General features: G+C 35.3%; 1 pseudogene; it reads left to right on the top strand.

The window, feature by feature from the left end:
- Positions 1–280: 280 nt before the first annotated feature.
- Positions 281–15,964, top strand: LOC100610509 (serine/arginine-rich splicing factor 10-like; annotated as a pseudogene).
- The last annotated feature ends 1,174 nt before the right edge of the window (positions 15,965–17,138 follow it).

The raw sequence follows: 17,138 nt of genomic DNA, 5'->3' as shown, positions 1-17,138 counted from the left end.
AACACTCACTGCGAGGGTCCACGGCTTCATTCTTGAAGTCAGTGAGACCAAGAACCCACCAGAAGGAACCAATTCCAGTCACAAGTTTATGATCCTCTAATGTTATTTTAATAGGAAAAATGGTAACAATGTATTGTTACTGTAATTAGTAGTAAGTGGCATGTTCTTTGATAAAGTAAGGATATTTGCTGCCATTAGGCATCTATAAATAATATCTTTTACTTGATCTGCTTTCTTGTTTTGTACATTTGCTTATACCAATTGCCAATATTTTTTGCTTATTACAAAATAATTTGCTTTTATTTTAGAAAAAGAAAATCAGACATATAGATAATTAAAAGTAGAAAAAAAACGGGCTTTGCACGGAGGTAGGAGCCGGGAGTGAAGTCTCATGAGAAGAGGTGGATTGCCATGGCAGAGCCCTCTGGGCTGTGTGTGTCTGACGCTTGGCCGCCAGAGCCGCAGTTGGTTTGCTGAGCCCATTAGTGTGCCCGACTGAGACACGACGCCTCCATGTCTTGCTACTTGTGTCCCCCTAACACGTCTCTCCTCATCAGGAATGTGGCCGATGACACCAGGTCTGAAGATTTACAGTGTGAATTTGGTCGTTATGGTCCTATAGTTGATGTGTATGTTCCACTTGATTTCTGCACTCACCGTCCAAGATTTGCTTATGGTCAACTTGAGGATGTTTGTGATGCTGAAGATGCTTTACATAATTTGGACAGAAAGTGGATTTGTGGACGGCAGATTGAAATACAGTTTGTCCAGGGCATTGGAAGACACCAAATCAAATGAAAGCCAAGGAAGGGAGGAATGTGTACAGTTCTTCACACTATGATGATTATGACAGATACGGACATTCTAGAAGCTGAAGTTATGAAAGAAGATCAAGAAGTCAGTCTTTTGATAACAGTTTAAAAGATTGTATCTAGAAATAGACTGACTGGAAGACCACGGCATAGCAGAAGCCATTCTGACAATGACAGACCAAACTGCAGCTGGAATACCCAGTACAGTTCTGCTTACTACACTTAAACAAATATCTGAAAGTGGAAAAAGAACCAAAGAAAGGCAGTTCAAGTGACCAAAGGTTGGGTGGAAGGTGCTGCAGTATGATGACTGCACGACTATTTTGACTCTGGTCAGAAAAGATACAAAAATATTATCGAAAACTACATGGAATAATTGAAGTCCTTTCAAATTTGAAAGTAAGCATTTTAGGACAAGTAAAAGGAAATTCAACTTTGTACTTGTGGAAACTAATTCCTCAATAGAAATAGGTTTATACTGATTCATGGCTAATGGGTCCATAATAAATTATTGGAAACTAGGATGTCTGAATATCAAGGAAGATAGCCATAGTGTCTGACAGTGCCTCTGTTGGTCTGTCTTAAACTGAATTGAGTGGGAAAAAGTATGGTCCAATATAAAAGTTCAATTTTTGCCATTATTGGCAAATCTTGTGTTTGTTTATTTTGGTGCCAGTGTTTTCTGCGTAATCATTTGCTGTGGTGGCATCTGCGTTTATTTGCTTGTACACCACATGCAATTTACATCTTCCTAACTACTCTCCTTCCCAGGTAAATTCCAATTATATTTAATATCCAGCTAAGAGGGCCCATCTCTTCTCACCTCTTTCCTGGTCAGTATGTTCAGCAAATATTTATTGAGCCCTTACTGTGGGCAAAACATTGTACTGGATAATTGAGGAGAAAAATAGATAATTCCTTATTCAGTAAATGTCTGTTGAGCACGATCTAGTGAATCATTACAGTGTGGCCTCGTTGTTTTGTTTGAGGTGTATTATTCATAACAGTATTTTTCATCATTCATATACTAATGTAATTATAGAACCCAATATACTATCAAAGATAAGTAATTGTGTGGTTATCTGCCATTTAAAAGTATCCCATATTTCTTTGATCCCATTATTATAAATAATGAAAAAATGATTTGTTTTAATCTGTAATAATCTGGTTTATTGTGCAGTGACTGTAATATACTAGAGTTAAGTTGTTTACTCTGCCTCACCAAACATATACTAGGAAATAACCCCCCAAATAAGTACTTAACTTTGCATTAGATATAAAGAAGACTGGGGGCTATAATTAGATTATTTTGAGGCAAACAGAGAGCTGTCATCCCACCTGATTAAGTATGTACTGTAATTGAGAAAATGTTCACCAAATTATACTTTTTAGTGATTTACATGTACATTTTATAGGGGACATGGACATGTTCTGTGTATAGTAAATAAATAACTTTTATAGTATCACAAAAAAGTAGAAAAAACACTCAAAATTCTACCATCTGTATCAATTATGTTTACACACACATACACTCACACATATGCACATGCTTTTATTAAAATAAGCATACATTATAATACTACCTTGAAATTATTTTTCATTTAAAATAGAAGAACAGTAATTATATTTCATGCCATTAAATGTCTGATGCTTATTTTACACAATAGTAACATAGTTACTTATAATTATGAAGTTTTTAGAACATTTGATATAGATTTATCATATATTAGTACTCTAATTTTAGCATAATAATTCTAGAAGAATTTCTTTGACAAATAATGAGTCAATGGCAAAATGGGGAAAATAATAGATGTAAAAGATTATAATGAGAACCTTTCTATTTGAAATAAGAGTCAGATGTATACAGATGTTTCACTTAAATATATGTGAATCTGATGGGGAGAAGTCAGTCTTCCCTAGGGTGCCAATGGGGAGAACATAACTTTGGTTTGGAAAAGTGGGGAAAATGCTTGAATGTGAAGTCACTGAAACATTTGTCACACCACCAACCTCTTGAGGTCTATCTGAATGACTACTTCAATTCTGAAGATTCAGGGAGGCATTCTGAATGTTCTGGATGGAAGAGTTAAACTCTTCATTCTTCTTTTGCCTGTCATGTTTCCTGAACTTCCTTCCCAGTGTTTCTTGCCTGAGGTCACCTCCAAAATAAATTGCTTTCATGGGAACTTAAATTAAAGCATCCAGTTTTGAAAGAATATTGGGCATAAGAATAAGAATAAATTAAGTGTTTCTTGGAAATACAGTAACAAATGACAGAAAGAAAATGGAACTCCTATTGTGAATTAGTCTTCTTCATTAAGGAAAAGATTTTTGTAACTGGAAGAAGTAGAATGAATATGGCAAAAAAATATTGACTAATGAGAAAGTTTGAGACCTAAGCCCTAGCTGGATTAAATTATTTTTCCTTAATTTAACATGTCTCCATGCAGTGAGTACATTATGCCTTGGGCTATATTTTAGGCACTGTGAATACATTATTGAGATAGATCAAGGTCTATACTCATGAGCAGGGGTAGATAGAGAATTCCAAATAAAGTGAACAATAGATTACCTCCATAGGGTGATATGTCGAAATGAAGAAAATAAGGCAGGATAATGGAATGATTCATGTATCTTTTCATTCATTTATTAATTAGTTCATTCATTCAATAAATATTTAGTATCTACTAGTGTAAGATAACTACATGCTAATTTTTAAGAAGTATCAGAGAAGATTTCTGATAGAAATCTGAACTATAAAAATTATGTATTGGCCTTCAAAAATGGTGATGATGACATCATCAGGATTACTGTCTTTTCTTTTTCAGCTTAATACAATATTCTAGAATAGATTATCGTGCATGTGGTTTATGAACCTTTGGAAAATGATATAGCTAATCTCGAGGAGCTAGCATACATTTGTTCAAGACAAATCATGCCAAATTCACATGATTTCTCATTTTGTTAGAATCTCTAGAGAACAGAAAATTCCACGCATAAAATACATACCAATTGTTTCAATTACATCAATGCAGGTGACAGTATTTTTTGCAAGAATATCATACGTAAATAGTAGATTGAATGATAGAAGTGTTGATATTTAGTGTCTAAACATATGCCTGTTATGTGTTGGCAAATGGCTCTGTAATTTTCTAATGGAGTTTGACTGGCTATACTCTTAGCCCTGTTGACTCAGTATTTCTATGGATAATTTTGATAGAGTTTTAGATGTGAGGATGCATAGATGGCTAAAACTATAAGTGACAGACTCAAGAATAAAAGTCGTCAACTGACAGCAACATACTGAGCCAAAACCATTGAAATGAGATTAAGCAGAAACAAGTTTCAAGTTCTGTTTAGGTTCAGAAAGTCAGCTGCCTGAGTGAGCTTGTTTGGCCACAGTACAGATGGCAGAGGTCTGGGATTTCCATTTGATGACAACCATAAAATAAGCCAATGGTATGATGTGGCTGTTAAAAAAATAGACCAGCACAATCTTGGGTTGTGTTAATGAAATATTGTGTCTAGCACAATAGAGGCCCTAGAAAAGACAATTTCACCGAATTCTGTGAGATGATTTATGGGATGAAGTGTCAAACTCGTTACACTATATTTTAAGGCTTCTCCAATTGGAATATGTTCAGAAAAAGACACACAGAATTTTGAAAATTCTATCTTTTGAGGCAAGGCCAAAAGTAAACGGGTATTGTTTTCCTTCAGGAGAAAAGACCAAGGAGATATTTACAGAGTGCTTTTGTCTACGTGGCAAGCTTTCATGTTTAAGAAGCCAGAGAATGCTAATCTAGGATATTGGTTTAAAGTTAGAGAAATGAAGATTTTCGTCTAACGTGAGGAACAAAATTGTGTTGTCCAAAACTACTGGTTCATGGCTAATGTGAAGGAAGATACCTCGCATTAGAGTCATTTAATCCAAAAGATTCATCCCAGAGTAGGGACTTGGATTAGATGGTATATCAGTTAGTTATCTATCACTGTATAACAAATTACTTCTAAATGTATAGGCTTAAAAATTTATTTTGCCTTAGCTTTTATGGGTCAGGAATTCAGAAGGGTTTGCCTGGGTAGTCTCACTTGGCGTGTCTCATGCAGTTGAAGCTATATATTGCCTGTAGTTGCAACCATATAAAGAAGGCTTACTGGACTGAATGTCCAAGGTACCTCACTCAGGTTTTCCTGGCACTTGGCTGAGAGATTAGCTGGGGCTGCCACTGGAGCATGTATATGTGATTTTTTTCTGTGTCCTCAACTTCTGCACATTATAGTTTCTTCAGGATATTTGGGGTTCTTATATGTAAGCTCATGGATATAAGTAAAAGCATATGTCCCTGCGCTCAAGACAGAAGCTGCATTACCCACTATGATATAGCCTCAGAAATTGTGCTACCTCTTTTGACCATTTGCAAGTGAGTCAGAAGCCCACAAAGATGGATGAAAGAGAGATGTAATCCCACTTTTGAAGGAAAGAGTGTCCAAAATTTGTGGACATTTAATAAAACTGTCACAGATGACCTCTTAACTTCCAGCTTGAAGTCTCTGATTTTATGTTAATTACTGATGGTAAGATTTTTAAGGGAAATAGGGAATGTAGATGTTATCTTCTAAAAGTTTGGGGTTAATATCTGAGCTTTCTTGACATTATTCATTTGTACTATCACAAAGGATTTTTAGTTTAATTTTATACACACATATACAGGATGTTATGAGAAATGCAAAGCTAAAGAAATTTATTGGAAATTATGAATATAAATACATAAATCAGGAGAGTTCAGTGGGTTTAGGCCAGTGGTAAGGCCATGATGAGACCAGGCATGCAATTGACAAGCTCAGACAATGGAGGCTTCTACACTTGCCTTGTTGGGTAGAAATATCTATTGGAAATAAACATTTAAATTTAATCACTGTGTTTGGTGATAGATAAACTTGGAGTGTTGTGCCCTATGAAGTTGTGCTCATCCAGATGGAGACCTAACTCTTCGCAGAATCTCAATTCCAACCACCACCAAAGACAGTATATATACGCTGGTTTCCAGTACTACTCATTTTGATAACTTCTAAGGGCCTTGATTCATACCTAACTGTTGCTCTCATCTGCCCACTAGAGTTTGATGTGGCCTTGGGTTCTCCTGATATCTGACCCTGGCCATACCCTAACACTACTTCTGCTACTATAACTAGATTTTAGCCTTTTTACTACTTCTTAATAGGATCTGACACCAGCCCAAACGGGATTTGTCTTGATGTCCCTAGGAGGTGCTGACGATCTCCCCACCCTTATCACATCGCTGAGATTCACCTATTTTTTTGTTTGTTTGTTTGAGACAGAGTCTTGTTCTGTCACCCAGGCTGGAGTGCAGTGGCGGGATCTTGGCTCACTAGGAGCTCCACCTCCCGGGTTCATGTCATTCTCCTGCCTCAGCCTCCCAAGTAGCTGGGACTACAGGTGCCTGCTACCATGCCTGGCTAATTTTTTTTGTATTTTTAGTAGAGATGGGGTTTCACCGTGTTAGCCAGGATGGTCTCGATCTCCTGACCTCATGATCTGCCTACCTCAGCCTCCCAAAGTGCTGAGATTACAGGTGTGAGCCACCGGAGATTCACCTATTTCTAATTACACTTTAGAGATTCTAGTAAAAGGACTTTGTTTATCATAGATTTTTTCTCACTTGAGGAAGTACATCTATGTTTTTATAGAGTAGCCTCTAAATAAATATTTGGTGGAGTTAATCAGACTTGAATCCTTTCTTGGTATTTTCCTCTGCTCTTTTTATCTTCTCTTGAGATGAAGAAAATAGAAATAGTGATTGATGACTTGCCTTTTCCACCATTTATTTTTCTTACTGACTCAAGTTTTAATTAACTTCTTTTACATTGATTGGTGCTTTTTTGGACATATTTTGCAGAATATTTCCCAGAATTCCTGGCTGCCGCTTTACTTGTACCTCTCAAGCAGGAATTAGCCAGTACTTTCAAAGATGATTTTGTTGAAAAAGTATAATCTGCCACTTGCACAGTAAATACTTTTTGTATTTTCATATTTTGACCTTAATTTTATTTCAAATCCTACTTCCATTCACTAGATCAAAATAGGAGACCTCTAGGTGAGAAGAAGCACCAGCTATAGCTCAACAGAAAAAACAAATAATAGCAATTTTTTAATTATAAAATATTACCTTAATTAGAACTTCCCCTTGATATACAAAGTACGGTGAAGAGTCATGAGATCTAAATGGCACTTATCAATGTCCCCATGGATGGGAATTCACAAATAGGTAATTTGGATAAACAACATGCTGGTTTTCAAGGATTGTAATGAGACTCTTATCTCATTCTTTAACTTTTTTTCCCCTTTAAAGAACAAAAACATACTTATTTGCGACAAAGCTACAAAACAATCCCTACAAGAAGTCCAAATCTTCCTCTTCACCAATACACTTTCTGGTGGAATATTTCTACCCCAGACTAATTTTAAACTTCTTCAGACCTTTCATGTACAGCCCAGTTTGTGGTAACCCAATTGTGTCAGATGTATCAACCCATCCAGGTATACGCTCAGAGTTCAGGCCAACATTTGGCCAATGTCTGCAAAGTCTGGCTAAATAGATTATTTACTTTTTTGGCAGCTGAAAAAGAGCTGAAATATGGTTTGAGTTTTTGCGTCAAATGTTTTCTTGAAAAATCAGAGAATTTACTGCTGTAAAATGTCCAGTGATTGAGTAAGAATATACAATAAGGCAGCCTGTTTTTCAGCAATATATATGCTCTTATTAAAGCATCAGTGACACATATCCTGTGTTATTCTTGAATCGTTACTGGTGGTTACAACCATCCTTTACCATAATCAAAAGAATGTCAAAAAAGAGAAGGCAGGGAATATTCTCCTGAAGTCATTATCGCTTGATAAATTTGGAGTGTTTGACTGGTCTCTAGAATTGTGATCTCAAAAATATTGGGTTACTTTGGACGGGTAAAAACTTGCCATTTCATTGTCTCAGACTAACAATGGATCCGGAACCTGAGTTGTGGGGCCGCTCATGGCAAGAGGCAATTGAAAAGATGAGAATAGATGTTAAACTTCCTCTTACTAGAGACTGCGTCTGAGCTAGTGCTAATGTATACACAATTTTCAGTGTTCAGATGACTTAAAACAAGAAGAAAAACAACATGTTGATAACTTTTATGCAATTTACAAGCGACTACAGAAAGTGCAGTCATGTTTTCTAATGGAAAAAGAAAAGAGAAAAGGTATTTATTTTTTAATGATCACAAATAGAGTCCTTGCCAGTTAAAAAATTTCTACTAATAAGGAATAACATTCTTTGTAAAAAATTAGACGTAAATAAAGCACAGGTATAACAAATAAAATGACAACAACAAAAGTAAAACCCAAGCACATCATGATTCTAGCTTAAATAATTACTGATAAAATATATGTAATCTATATAGTACTTCTAAGAGTTTTGATGCACATATGTTAAATGTATATTTAAAATATTAAAAATATTGAGTAGATAAATTAAGTAGATCTTATTTTATACTGTATTTTATGCATACTTTTTCAGTTAATACATGTTTTTCATGTCACATTTTTTCTAAGCCCATTACTTCTAGTTATATCCTATTTTATTATAAAGATACAGCAACTGACTTTTGAGTAAGACTTCCTGTTGAATACTTAGGTTTATTGGCCATTTGAAAAAATTAATAAACACTACTATGATAAACCAGCTTGTAAATTAAATGTTACATAACTAAGTAATTTTTCTCCTCAGGAAAAATTCTTGAAAGTGTAAAGCCTTCAGTGACTTCACATTGGCTATAGAATAAAGTCAGGTTTTCTCACTTGGGCTCATATTTCCTCCACTCAGTTCCAGCCACGCTGGACACATGATTAGTCTATTCATTGAGAGTTTGGCTTTCTTCCAGCTGGGTACCTAGTAGGAGTGCATTTCCTGGGCCCTTTTGTTGAGGTCCCATGACTAGTCTTATTATTATTTTAAAAATTATTTTTTTTAGTTACATAGTAGATATATTTATTTATGGAGTACATAAGATAGTTTGACACAGGCACACAATGCATAATAATCACTTCATGGTAAAAGGGCATCCATCCTCTCAGATATTTATCTTTTGTATTACAAACAATCCAGTTATGCTCTTTTAGTTATTTTAAAATGCACAATTAAATTATTTTTGACTATAGTCACCCTGTTGTACTATTCAATGGTAGATCTTATTTTTTCTTTCTAATTCCTTTTTGTATCCGTTAACCATCCCTACTTCTCCCACACCCTCACTACCCTTCCCAGCCTCTAATAACCACTCTTCTACTCTCTATCTCCATGAGATCAATTGTTTTAATTTTTAGATCTCACAAATAAGTGAAAATATGCAACGTTTGTATGTCTGTGCCTGGCTTATTTCACTTAACATAATGACCTTTAGGCCTTTTAGCCTTTTCCTCTTACCATTGTGACTGATAATATTCTAGACAGAGGCTGATTTATCAAATGGATCCAGAGTGAGAGGAATGAGAAGTAGAGCTGATTAGAGCAATGTCAATTCACAATTGCTATAAAATGTGAGTACAAAATAAAACTTTGGGCCAGACATGGTGGTTCATGCCTGTAATCCTAGCACTTTGGGAGGCTGAGGCAAGCAAATCACCTGAGGTCAGGAGTTCGAGACCAGCCTGACCAACCTGGTAAAACCGTCTCTACTAAAACTACAAAAATTAGCTAAGTGTGGTGGCACACACCTGTAATGCCAGCTACTCAGGAGACTGAGGCAGGGGAATCACCTGAACCTGGGAGGTGGAGGTTGCAGTGAGCTGAGATTGTGCCATTGCACTGCAGCCTGGGTGATGAGAGTGAAACTCTTTCTCAAAGAACAGAAGAAAGAAAGAAAGAAAGAGAGAGGGAGGGAGGGAGGGAGGGAGGAAGGAAGGAAGGAAGGAAGGAAGAAAGAAAGAAAAATTTTGGTAGTTTAAATCACTGAAATGTTAGGCTTGTTTGTTACTGCAGCAAAGCATGGCTTACCCTGACTGATACACTGACCTTTATGTGCTTCATTCCTTTTCCTTCCTTATGTTATTTGTACATATTATTACATTTGCCTGCCACTTCCCTTCCTTTACTAGTAAACATTTACTTACTCAATTCTTTAAGGCTCACTGCACCCTAGAAAATTTTCCCAAAATTCTGGGACTGCCCAATTTACCTTTATTAGGCACTTTTAAGTCCACATAGATCTTTCTCAGTGCTTGCCAAAATGGCAGTTTTACATTGTTTACTTTATTAGTATGCCTATATTTTTTGTAATGTGTATCTTGTCTTACAGATCATAACCACTGTGAGAGGTAGATATTTTACAAAGTGCTTGGCACATAATAATCACTCAATAAATTATTTGCTAAATGAATAAATAAACATCAAGACACATTTGTAAGTTTTATCATTTTCTAGACAAATTGATTTCTGAAAACATTTCATACCATATTGCAGGAAAATGGCCATTCTTCTTAACCTGTATCAATAGCTTGCACATTTTAGAAATAAAAAGATCTCATTGCTCATTGTTTCAATTTTAATTTCTTTCGAAGTATGAAATATTTTCATTGCTTCATTGGTCATTTATATTTCTCATGGCATATTCATATTTTTTGCTCAATTTGAATTGGGTTTAAATCACTTACAATTGAAAGGATATTGAATAATGTAAAATACCAAAGCAATTCAGGTTTGTTCTGCTCTGTGGATATTGCATGTCACATCTTTCTGGGTATCCAGTCCTTTCTGACTTTTTCCAGAACACTCTGAGTGTGAAAATCACTAACTTGACAATATCAAAGGTATTGAGCAGCTAGTAATAAGGAAATATTTTTATTCCTAGTCCACTAATTTTCCTTCTGCAGAATGTTTTTAAGAATCCCATGAAGAGACCCAGGTAACTAATAGGACAGTATTTGGACTGTGAAGGTATTATCAAGTCACTAATACTTTAGAACTCTGATACTATCTTGTCTAGCTGTCAACTCACCAAACGAACTAAACTCAGTCATGTATGCACAAACGAAAACCACACAAATTATAGCCTAATTTCTGTTACGATACATAGGACATGGCATAACAAGATTACTTGTAAACTAATTGTTTTCTATTCTTTGGACCCAGATAATTCAAAGTATGAATAAACTCATTCAAAATAAATATATTTATCTATGCTTTGTGGTTCCCACTTCTGGTCAAATGTATCCTTTTATTTTCCTATAAGGGTTTCCTCTATAAAAAGTCACAAAATAAGTTTTCTATTAAGCTTTTTCATCTTTAGCCTTAAAATATAAATCCTGTTCTCTTTGTAGGAAGAGCTAATTTCTGGTGAATTCTATTTCCTAGAGAAAATGCTCTATATTTATGTCTTTGTATATATGCATATATATATTTATATACATATATATGTCAAAAAATGTATATACACACTTTCCTAATTTGATCCTGACATTCACACGAAAATTCTAGAGGGCCAACTTTGCAGTGTTGAGCTTCATTACAGTGTTGATCTCCACAAAACAAAACAACAATAACAAAAACTACTTTCTTTTTGTCTGACACTTGTGATCTTTTCCTCTAGAATTTGGTGTTGTTCAATTGATTGCTCTGTTTCAGTGAAGCAAACTGCATTTCCAGATTTAGAGCGCACCATCTGTTATAGAGGTATGTTGAAGGAATTATTAATAAATATCTCATATATGTCGTGCATTGTTTCAGAAAGCAGATACCTGCAGAGAGGACCAATACCAGTGTCCACTAGATTCACTGAACTGTCTTGGTGTTTGAGTGAGTTTTCCCACCTTGTCACAATCACGATATCCTTTGTGTCTTGTTGGGCTGGCCTACAATATATTACTGTTCTACGTACCACACACATGTGCCACAGATGGTCATTTTTAATTTCAGAGCTCAACTGTAATAAATTCAGCACATTAATATTTGGCTAAGATTAAGTGCTGGGAGGCTATCACGGAAAACTCACCAGTCAAGTCCATCTCTAACCAGGCAGTGGTGATTCCATTTCTACAAAATAAATCTTTGTTATTCTCTCTCCTCTGCCTCACAACCTATTTTCTTTCTTTGCGAGGAAGATGTAAATCGAATCCACATGCTAACATTTGCTTACAAGCTGTGCAAAAGAACTCAGGGTTTTGGTATTTGGTTGAAAAAGACCTTTCTGAGAGACATGCTAATAGCTGTGTAAGTCAGAGTGGGTCCTGGGTTTCTTTTTGCCCTTTGTTTGGACTCTGCATTTATTTTATTTATTTTATTATATTTTTCTAAATCAAATCAGTAGAAGGCAGCTGGATCAGCAGCAGCAATTCTAGTGGAATCACTCTGTTGAGGGCATGATCCGATTTCTGTACTTAGGTTAAGAAAGAAGACAACATCTTCAGATGGGCATGTGATGAGAAAATACTAATACCAGATAAAATTGGACAAAACAATCACGAAGAAGCCCACAGAGATTAATATGTGATCGTTAGGGATGTGAGAGAGTGAGAGAGGGTGACTAAGGACTAAATGAGGTACATATGAATAGGATTGCAGGGAAAGATGAACTCTCAGGAACTTTGAGAAGAACGTTATTTAGGTTTGGAAAAGGTTTTTTCACCATGGAGTTTCTTCCACCTCCTTGCCTTGAATATAACCTGTAATTCCTCAAAGGGCACTTCTTTCCTTGTAAGCCTCTTAAAGCAGTGACATTTCTTTTCTCTGGCTCTATGTGCCTCTGAGTTTGGAGGTGTATTGGTATACACCTTGCTTCTCATTGTCACTTTGAACTCATGCTACCCTGGCATAGCACCTTCTCCATCCTCTGGTTTTGTCCTCTATCCAGATCTTGGTCACTCGTTTCATTTATCAAAGACTTGGGCAACTGGTCCATAGATTTCTTCTTCATCCCAATTCTTTAGCATCCACATATCTTTCCTTATACTCATCCCTTCCAAGTTGCCTTAGCTGCCCCTTCCCACAGTCACTCCTTGAACTTTGTCTGGACCTTGAACTGCTCAACTTTCATGAATTCTTAGTCATACACTAAGCACAATGTTGTCTCCTTCCCAATTTTCTGCCCAACTTGAACCATGACCCACTGTCATTATTCTCTCTCTCAATAGACCCCTATACATTCTTTCTTTCAATTCACTCATTTTTTCCTTTATTTCTCTCCATTTAAATTTTATACTCCCAAATTTGTTATTGCAATAATATTCTTGCCAGTAACCCAGCTGGCACTGGCTCTTTTGTCCATATTTACATTGTAATATCTTAATTTTGTCCCCATTTAATTGCCATCTTTGTGTTTACATCTGAACAGATTCACATGGCAGATATGCTATGCTATTTCATGAATTACACATTCCTGGTCACCAGTCTCAATAGTTCCATTTTCCTGGCCATTTTGTTACGATTTATGGTCATCTTATTCTTTTTACTCTTCATGAGGGTCATTTCAAATAGCTCCACTCTTCTCAGTGTCTAACCCCTCTTCTCCGTTAGCGTCAGATGATATCACTTCCAATTAAGTCCTATCCCTCAACCTGACTTTTGTATCTTATCTTTTCCAGTCATTTTATTAACTTGGATTATTTATCCCTTTCTCCCTTAAATATTTAGCCTGGATCCTTCCCATTGTTCTTTGAATAGGCTGAACTTTCCACATGAAATATTAATTAAACAATCTACCATCCTCCAGCTACAACCCTATATCTTTCTTTTCACTGTCTGTAATTGTTAATTTAGTGTGTTAACTTGGCTTGGCTATAGTAATCAGTTGTTTGGCCAGACACTAGTCCATGTGTTGCTGTAAAGGTATTTTGTAGATGTGATTAACATTTACAATGAACAGACTTCATGTAAGGCAAACTACCTTCCACAATGTAGATGGTTCTCATCCTATCAGTTGAAGATCTTAAGAACAAAGATGGAAGTTTCCCAAGGAAGAAGGAATTATTTCTCCAGACTTTAACATATAAATTCTACCTGAGTTTCTAGCCTCCAAATTCAAGACTGCCACATCAACTTCTACCTGAATTTTCAGACTGCCCACTTGCCTATGGATTTCAGACTTACCAACCTCTATGACTATGTGAGCCAATTTCTTAAAAGCTCTATATCTCTAATATTGTGTATATATATTATTATTAATATTATATATAGACTCACACACAAACACACACACACACACACACACACATGCCAATGTCACTTTCTCAGTGAGAACTTTCCTGACCATACCATTTATGATTACAACTCCTTTCCCTTGCAGCCCTTCCCGTGTTCCCTGTATATAAGCAGCTGCTTGTACTTACTCACTTAATGTCCTCTGGAACAATCACATAAGCTCCTGGAAGACAGGATTTTTTTTCCTTTTTTCATTATCTTGTATCCCTGTTACCTAGAACAATGTCATAAAATATGTTTATTTATGAGATGAATAAGTGAGTAAATAATGAATCTGACTTTTAAAATTAGTATTCAAAAATCATTATGTAATACTTGCATGGTATGCGATAATGTATTTTAAGTAGTAGTTTGTATTACTAATAAAGTTTTATTAGATTATTTAAATTGAATCTTTAATAGTCTTCAAATCCAAACTGTATAAATATAATTTAAACTGAGAACAGATGCTATTTACTTATAAAATTATAGAATTACAAAATTTAAAAATGGTTGTAAAATTATAAAATTAAAAAGTATGATCGATTGACAAGTAAATTAAAAATGGCATGCTATATCATGTTTTGTTAGAGGATAGAAGTTCATTACAATATATTTTGAAATGTAGTTATATATTTAATCATCATAAATACAATCACTTTTGTGATCTGATTTTTGGAATATTCCCTTTTTGCAACAGGAATCAGCTGGTATATTGTTCTAAAAAGTGTGTGTGTTTCTAAGTTATAAGATATATATTTTCATTCCAGCACTTTGAGAGGCCGAGGCGGGTGGATCATGAGGTCAGGAGATCAAGACTATCCTGGTTAACACGGTGAAACCCCGTCTCTACTAAAAACACAAAAAAATTAGCTGGGTGTGGTGGTGGGCACCTGTAGTCCCAGCTACTCAGGAGGCTGAGACAGGAGAATGGCGTGAACCCGGGAGGTGGAGCTTGGAGCTTGCAGTGAGCTGAGATTTTGCCACTGCACTCCAGCCTGGGTGACAGAGCGAGACTCTGTCTCAAAAAAAAAAAAAAAAAAAAAAGATATATATTTTCTCTTTTTAATCATAAATTTTCTAAGAGCTAAAGTTATTCTGATTTGTTCTGCAGGCATTTTATCCAGAAGAATTAAATGTCCTGATTTAGTGGTGGTCATTTTGAGAAAATTCATATAATTAGTATAATTTATGTGATCGCTCTATTATAATTGATGCTTTTTAGTAATCAAGTCCTAGACAGGATATTTCTCACCTTCCTGTAAACTCTCATGACATTTTGCTCACACTTCTAAAGCACAGCCCACACTATAGATTTTTATTGTCTTATATCCAACACAATGTTACAGTCAATTCCTGACATACAATAGCTACTTAGTAAATGCTTCTTGCAGGAATGAATGAATGGATGAGCACTATCAGAATAGGTGTTTAATCATCTTGACAATAAGATTGCTATAATTTCAACTTTATATTTTCATTTTAAGCAAATGTGCTCTTCAGTGGGTTATAGAAAACATACTTCACTGTTTATTGCCTACTCCCATTCCAATAATGCTATGCTTACTTATCTCCCTCTTGATAGTCCATCAGTGATTCTGAAGCCATGTGATGATCTAGATCCATGCTATGCAATGTGAGATCCAGTGATAAGCTGCATCAGCATCCCCTACAAGCTTGCTAGAATCATGGACCCTCTCCAGACCCTACTAAATCAAAATCTGCACTTGACCAGGATCCCAAAAAGATCTATAAGTTCCCCAGCACATCAATATTTGAGATGCTTGAGAAGCACTGCTCTGGATCAATGATTTTTGTTTCCTTCCTTCTCCTTTCCCGTCCTCTTTCCTCTCTTCATCTTTCTTTCTCAAACAGAGCATTTTTAAAAATAAAAGTTTATAGAGAACTTAGTATATGAAACTGTTAATGTGACATTTTATTCCTACAATTTCTTGTATGAATTCAAATAAAAAAATCACTTTTAAAATAATATTATAATAATAGTAGGGTCATAATGATATGTTTGATATTGGTTACTGGCTTTTATGGTTAGCAGTTATAGCATTTAATTCATTAAATGTGTCAGCATTCAATTTATTTATATTATTTGTTTTGATTAAAAAGTCAAGAAAATTCCACTCATTCGAAACCATAATTACATGTATTAACTTTTTTTTTTTTTTAAAGAACCCTTGTTTTATAGTGTTAAGATTAACTGAACTAAAAACCTGAAAGTGAATTATTAGGGCACTATTTTGTTATAAATTGCAAACAATATCTTATAATTGGTAACATTCTTTATTGTAATTGTAAAAGTCAAACGACAAAAGGCCAAAATGTATCATATAAAGGTAATGCAGTAATATGCGATTATTAAAACATGATGGACTGCTATATGTGAACTTATTATTAAACAACTGCTTTGACAGAAGCTTCCTTTGAGTGATAAATGTAAGCTTTGACTGAGGCTTGAGTATAAGATACAGGGGCTAGTGCTGTAGCCCCTTGATCTTCAAGTATGGTCTGGGTATAGCAACATCAGTATTGCCTGCGAACTAGTCAGAAATGCAGAATCTCACGCTCTACCTGGAGAACACTGAATCAGAATCCCTGAGAGTAGGGCCCAGCAATCAGTGTTTTAACAAGTCAAGTGATCTTGATGCAGTTCCAGATTGAGGGGGTGCTGAGGTAGAAGTCCATGCACTTGGACATTATAACTACATAGGTATGTATAGGTCAGAGGTGACACAAAGATCAGTTTAGAAGCCCTAGAGTAGTGCAAGTCTTAATTAATGATTCATTTATAAGCATTTTAAATATTTGTAGACAGAAGGTAGAAGGAGATGCATTTAAATTTCATGTAAAATAAATTAACTTGAATGCAAACGATTATTCTAATATATCCAGTTTATAGTATAAATTAAATATTTGTTTCGATTTTGTATTAATGTTTTACAAACAGATAATTATATTTCAAAGAGAAATGTGGATTAAATGTCTGGAAGTCCTGAGATAAAATCCCATCACTACTATGTAGTTGATCACAATTTTCTGGGACAGAAAGGCAGAAAGAGACAGTTAAGACTCTGGGGTC

Source organism: Pan troglodytes, chromosome 21 (assembly GCF_028858775.2).
Source record: "Pan troglodytes isolate AG18354 chromosome 21, NHGRI_mPanTro3-v2.0_pri, whole genome shotgun sequence".
In the NCBI taxonomy this organism is placed as follows: Eukaryota; Metazoa; Chordata; class Mammalia; order Primates; family Hominidae; genus Pan; species Pan troglodytes.
The sequence above is the reverse complement of the archived record's forward strand: the minus strand, read 5'-3'. Positions and strand labels throughout refer to the sequence as shown.